General features: G+C 42.3%; 1 non-coding gene across 1 annotated transcript; it reads right to left on the bottom strand.

Annotated features, from left to right (window-relative positions):
• Positions 1–3,937: 3,937 nt before the first annotated feature.
• Positions 3,938–4,056, bottom strand: LOC123687137. Its single transcript, XR_006748880.1, has one exon. It is a non-coding gene; the product is annotated as a 5S ribosomal RNA (ribosomal RNA).
• Positions 4,057–7,500: the final 3,444 nt, after the last annotated feature.

The raw sequence follows: 7,500 nt of genomic DNA, 5'->3' as shown, positions 1-7,500 counted from the left end.
ACTGATTTACGCTTTAAAAACACATTAGAAGGCAACCAAATCGAATTTGAGGAAATTCCACGATCAGAAAATTTTTTTCGAAAAAAAAAAAAATCCGAAAAATATTTTTCGATTCCGATTACTGATTTACTCTTTTAGAACACATTAGGAGGCAACCAAATCAAATTTGAGAAAATTCCACAATCAGAAAATTTTTTTCGAAAAAAAAAAAAATTCGAGGACACCTCGGTCATGGCAAGTTATTTCCCACAATCCATTCCCCGATCCACGTACATCCCAGAAAAAATCATCTCTCTAACTATCCTGGTTCAAAAGTTGTATCGGAACATTTTCACGTCGAAAATATATCTCTAAGTCCAAACCGATGCACCACGTAAACTAGGGCAGACCGATGCACCACGTAATATCGGGCAGACCGATGCAGAACGTAAACTCGATCATACCGATGCTTCACGTAATCTCGATCTTACCGATGCACCACGTAAACAAGGGCAGACCGATGCAGAACGTAAAGTAGATCTTACCGATGCACCACGTAATCTCGATCTTACCGATGCACCACGTAATCTCCATCTTACCGATGCACCACGTGAACTGGATCTTACCGATGCAGAACGTGAATTGGATCTTACCGATGCAGAACGTGAATTGGATCTTACCGATGCAGAACGTGAATTGGATCTTACCGATGCACCACGTAATCTCGATCTTACCGATGCACCACGTAATCTCCATCTTACCGATGCACCACGTGAACTGGATCTTACCGATGCAGAACGTGAATTGGATCTTACCGATGCAGAACGTGAATTGGATCTTACCGATGCACCACGTAAACTCGATCATACCGATGCACCACGTAATCTCGGGCAGACCGATGCACAACGTAAATGACGATCGGGACCGGGGCGATCGGTCGTATCTGACACCGCCGGCTCGGTTCTAACATCGTCAATGAGTCGGGGTTGTAAAAAAGGACGTGAACATTTTTCCTTATAAAAATCAAACCCGACCATGGATTTTGATTCTGATTGTTGATTATCGCTACTAGAACATATAAGGAGGCAACCAAATCAAATTTGAGAAAATTCCACGATCAGAAAATTTTTTTCGAAAAAAAAAAAAAATCGTAATCACCTCGGTCATGGCGAGTTATTTTCCGTATTTCATTCCACAATCAACGTACAACATAGAAGAAATCATCTCTCTAACTATCCTGGTTCAAAAGTTGTATCGGAACATTTCACGTCGTAATATCTCGCCAAGTCCAGACCTCGGCGATAGGTAGTATCTGACACCGTCCGCTCGGGACTGACATCGACTTGGACTCGGGCTGATGATGGGGAGGCGTTTAAGGACGTGAACATTTTTCCTTATAAAAATTAAAGTCGACAATGAATATTGATTCTGATTACTGATTTACGCTTTAAAAACACATTAGAAGGCAACCAAATCGAATTTGAGGAAATTCCACGATCAGAAAATTTTTTTCGAAAAAAAAAAAAATCCGAAAAATATTTTTCGATTCCGATTACTGATTTACTCTTTTAGAACACATTAGGAGGCAACCAAATCAAATTTGAGAAAATTCCACAATCAGAAAATTTTTTTCGAAAAAAAAAAAAATTCGAGGACACCTCGGTCATGGCAAGTTATTTCCCACAATCTATTCCCCGATCCACGTACATCCCAGAAAAAATCATCTCTCTAACTATCCTGGTTCAAAAGTTGTATCGGAACATTTTCACGTCGAAAATATATCTCTAAGTCCAAACCGATGCACCACGTAAACTAGGGCAGACCGATGCACCACGTAATATCGGGCAGACCGATGCAGAACGTAAACTCGATCATACCGATGCTTCACGTAATCTCGATCTTACCGATGCACCACGTAAACAAGGGCAGACCGATGCAGAACGTAAAGTAGATCTTACCGATGCACCACGTAATCTCGATCTTACCGATGCACCACGTAATCTCCATCTTACCGATGCACCACGTGAACTGGATCTTACCGATGCAGAACGTGAATTGGATCTTACCGATGCAGAACGTGAATTGGATCTTACCGATGCACCACGTAATCTCGATCTTACCGATGCACCACGTAATCTCCATCTTACCGATGCACCACGTGAACTGGATCTTACCGATGCAGAACGTGAATTGGATCTTACCGATGCAGAACGTGAATTGGATCTTACCGATGCACCACGTAAACTCGATCATACCGATGCACCACGTAATCTCGGGCAGACCGATGCACAACGTAAATGACGATCGGGACCGGGGCGATCGGTCGTATCTGACACCGCCGGCTCGGTTCTAACATCGTCAATGAGTCGGGGTTGTAAAAAAGGACGTGAACATTTTTCCTTATAAAAATCAAACCCGACCATGGATTTTGATTCTGATTGTTGATTATCGCTACTAGAACATATAAGGAGGCAACCAAATCAAATTTGAGAAAATTCCACGATCAGAAAATTTTTTTCGAAAAAAAAAAAAAATCGTAATCACCTCGGTCATGGCGAGTTATTTTCCGTATTTCATTCCACAATCAACGTACAACATAGAAGAAATCATCTCTCTAACTATCCTGGTTCAAAAGTTGTATCGGAACATTTCACGTCGTAATATTTCGCCAAGTCCAGACCTCGGCGATAGGTAGTATCTGACACCGTCCGCTCGGGACTGACATCGACTTGGACTCGGGCTGATGATGGGGAGGCGTTTAAGGACGTGAACATTTTTCCTTATAAAAATTAAAGTCGACAATGAATATTGATTCTGATTACTGATTTACGCTTTAAAAACACATTAGAAGGCAACCAAATCGAATTTGAGGAAATTCCACGATCAGAAAATTTTTTTCGAAAAAAAAAAAAATCCGAAAAATATTTTTCGATTCCGATTACTGATTTACTCTTTTAGAACACATTAGGAGGCAACCAAATCAAATTTGAGAAAATTCCACAATCAGAAAATTTTTTTCGAAAAAAAAAAAAATTCGAGGACACCTCGGTCATGGCAAGTTATTTCCCACAATCCATTCCCCGATCCACGTACATCCCAGAAAAAATCATCTCTCTAACTATCCTGGTTCAAAAGTTGTATCGGAACATTTTCACGTCGAAAATATATCTCTAAGTCCAAACCGATGCACCACGTAAACTAGGGCAGACCGATGCACAACGTAAACTAGATCTTACCGATGCAGAACGTGAATTGGATCTTACCGATGCACCACGTAAACTCGATCTTACCGATGCACCACGTAATCTCAATCTTACCGATGCACCACGTGAACTGGATCTTACCGATGCAGAACGTGAATTGGATCTTACCGATGCACCACGTAAACTCGATCTTACCGATGCACCACGTAATCTCGATCTTACCGATGCACCACGTGAACTGGATCTTACCGATGCAGAACGTGAATTGGATCTTACCGATGCACCACGTAAACTCGATCTTACCGATGCACCACGTAATCTCAATCTTACCGATGCACCACGTGAACTGGATCTTACCGATGCAGAACGTGAATTGGATCTTACCGATGCACCACGTAAACTCGATCTTACCGATGCACCACGTAATCTCAATCTTACCGATGCACCACGTGAACTGGATCTTACCGATGCAGAACGTGAATTGGATCTTACCGATGCACCACGTAAACTCGATCTTACCGATGCACCACGTAATCTCGATCTTACCGATGCACCACGTGAACTGGATCTTACCGATGCAGAACGTGAATTGGATCTTACCGATGCACCACGTAAACTCGATCTTACCGATGCACCACGTAATCTCAATCTTACCGATGCATCACGTAATCTCGATCTTACCGATGCAGAACGTAAACTCGATCATACCGATGCACCACGTTATCTCGGCAGACCGATGCAGAACGTAAAAAAAAAGCTTACAGCACGCGGTGTTCCCAAGCGGTCACCCATCCAAGTACTAACCGCGCCCGACGCTGCTTGGCTTCAGTGTTCTGACGAGAACTGGCAATTTCAGCGTGGTATGGCCGTAAACAACAAATATAGCGATATTTTCTATGATATCTCACTTTTTGGGAGCGGAAAGGACGTGAACGTTTTTCCTTATAAAAAATGAAATAACTTTTGGATATTAATTCTGATTGTTGATTTAAGCTTTAAGAACACATTAGGACATATCTCAATGAAATTTGAGGGATTTCCGAAATCGAAAAATATTTTTCGAAAAAAAAAAAAAATCCCAGAAGACCTCGGTCATCTCAAGTTTATTTCCATATTCTATTACACAATCAACGTACATCACAAAAGGAACCATCTCTCTAACTATCACAGTTAAATTTTTGTATCGGAACATTTCACGTCGGAATATCTCGCTAAGTCCAGACCGGGGAGATCGGTCGCATCTGACACCGTCCGCTCCGGTCTAACATCGTCTTGGAGTCGGGGTAACGATGGAGAGGCGTTTAAGGACGTGAACATTTTTCCTTATAAAAATTAAAGTCGACAATGAATATTGATTCTGATTACTGATTTACTCTTTTAGTACACATTAGAAGGCAACGCAATCAGATTTGAGGAAATTTCAAGATCAGAAAATTTTTTTCGAAAAAAAAAAAAATTCAAGAACACCTGGGTCATGGCAAGTTATTTCCCACAATCCATTCCACAATCAACGTACAACATAGAAGAAATCATCTCTCTAACTATCCTGGTTCAAAAGTTGTATCGGAACATTTCACGTCGAAATACCTCGCCAAGTCCAGACCGGGGCGATAGGTAGTATCTGACACCGTCCGCTCGGGACTGACATCGACTTGGACTCGGGCTAATGATGGGGAGGCGTTTAAGGACGTGAACATTTTTCCTTATAAAAATTAAAGTCGACAATGAATATTGATTCTGATTACTGATTTACGCTTTAAAAACACATTAGAAGGCAACCAAATCAAATTTGAGGAAATTCCAAAATCAGAAAATTTTTTTTCAAAAAAAAAAAAATCCGAAAAATATTTTTCGATTCTGATTACTGATTTACTCTTTTAGAACACATTAGAAGGCAACGAAATCAAATTTGAGTGAAATCCAAAATCAGAAAATATTTTTCGAAAAAAAAAAAAAATTCGAGAACACCTCGGTCATGGCAAGTTATTTTCCACAATCCATTCCCCAATCAACGTACATCCCAGAAAAAATCATCTCTCTAACTATCCTGGTTCAAAAGTTGTATCGGAACATTTTCACGTCGAAAATATATCTCAGAGTCCAGACCGATGCAGAACGTAAACTCGATCATACCGATGCTTCACGTAATCTCGATCTTACCGATGCACAACGTAAACTAGATCACACCGATGCAGAACGTAAACTCGATCTTACCGATGCACCACGTAAACTCAGGCAGACCGATGCAGAACGTAAACTCGATCTTACCGATGCACCACGTAATCTCGATCTTACCGATGCACCACGTAAACTCGGGCAGACCGATGCAGAACGTGAACTCGATCTTACCGATGCACCACGTAAACTAGGGCTGACCGATGCATCACGTAAACGACGATCGAGAGGCGCGAAAGGACGTGAACGTTTTTCATTATAAAAATTGAAATAAATGATAAATAATGATTCTGATTGTTGGTTATCATTTTTAATAAGCATTAGGAGGCAACCAAATGAAATTTGAGGAAATTCCGATAATAGAAAATTTTTTCGAAAAAAAAAAAAATTCATGAAATCCTCGGTCATCGCAAAATATTTACCATATTCTGTTCGATAATCAACGTATATTTAAGAAGGAATCATATCTGTATCTATCTTGGTTCAAATTTTGTATCGGAACATTTTGACCAAAGTCCGAGCTTCGGCCGAAACAGACACCGCTGACCTGGCCTATCGATCGACCGAGAGTCGGGGATAGAGCGTAAGTGTTGTCTGGAGGGGAACCCTGTGCTCTCCTGACATATATAGGGAAGGTGGTCGCGTTGGGCGATGCAGAACGTTTGGATCGGGAATTATATTTTTGGTTCAGCTATTGGAATATGGTTTATTGTTGGTATATATTGGCGAAATAACGTTCTTACTGACTGGGGATATTCATAAAAATGAGTCCGGAGATTTTCAGATCGAAGTCCGAGTGATCCGACTTGGAAGGCGTGTTGGGTGGGTCGAGATGGCTTAGATCGATCAGACGAGGCGGGCTAAGTGTTGACGTCATGCATCGGTCCATTTTCAGATTGAGTCCGAGTAATCCGACTTTGAAAGAGTGTTGGGTGCGTCGAGACTGTTTAGATAGATCGGACGAGGCGGACTAGGTGTTAACGACATGCATCGGTATATTTTCTGATCGGAGTCCGAAGAAATCGGCCCTAGTAGGCGCAGCGGACGGTCGAGACGGCCTCGGTGGGTCGGATCGATCGGGAAAAGTTTGCTAAATCGTGTCTGGAGGGGAACCTTGGGTTCTCCTGACATATATAGGGGATAAGGTTTGGGTGAACGATTCTTCACGTAAAAGTTGAGTAATTTATTTTTCGATAAGCTTTTGGATATTGATGAGAAGTATATGTATATCTTCGATTAAAAGAATTCTTACCGTCTCGATGTATATTATATTAGATATATAAGAAATAGTTAACGTGATGCATCGGCCGATTTCCGGATCGGAGTTCGAGAGATGCGACTTTCGATGCGCGATGGGTGGTTCGAGACGGCCTAGATCGATCGGACGAGGCGGACTAGGTGTTAACGACATGCATCGGCGGATTTTCTGATCGGAGTCCGAAGAAATCAGCTCTAGTAGGCGCGGCGAACGGTCGAAACGGCCTCGATCGATCGGACGAGGCGGACTAGGTGTTAACGACATGCATCGGCGGATTTTCTGATCGGAGTCCGAAGAAATCAGCTCTAGTAGGCGCGGCGAACGGTCGAAACGGCCTCGGTGGGTCGGATCGATCGGGAAAAGTTTGCTAAATCGTGTCTGGAGGGGAATCCGGGGTTCTCCTGACATATATAGAAGGGGTGGAGAATGGGTCCTGTCCTAGACTGTTTGGAGTTCTTTTTAGGATGATATTCAGTTGGTAAGTGGTAGACCCGAATCCGACCTCGGCGTTTGGGTACTGGCAAGGTGTGTTGGTTTCGGCTTTCGCATCTTGGGTCGCTTTCGTCAACCTCATGCAGCGAGGTCGCGGTCCGCTTCGTCTCTTTGTAGTCGAATGGCCTTTAAGCGACCAACCTTAAAATCGTGATCCTCTGCCCGTTGCGGGTTATGTTCACAAAAAATTTGCAACCACTCAATTCGTTCCGAGCGACAAATATTGTTGAATCTCGAATCACCGTGTCGTTATATTCACATGTATAGCGAAGGGTCGAGATGGAATGTGTATAAGAAATTAGTTGATAGCCGGGGGTTCGTATTATATATGGACGCCTTGGCGAGGGATTGTTTCTAGAAACTTTCTCATTTTTGATCGGTGTTTTGTCCGAG

Source organism: Harmonia axyridis, chromosome X, assembly GCF_914767665.1.
Source record: "Harmonia axyridis chromosome X, icHarAxyr1.1, whole genome shotgun sequence".
Lineage (NCBI taxonomy): Eukaryota > Metazoa > Arthropoda > Insecta > Coleoptera > Coccinellidae > Harmonia > Harmonia axyridis.
This window is presented reverse-complemented; position numbering and strand designations above follow the sequence as displayed.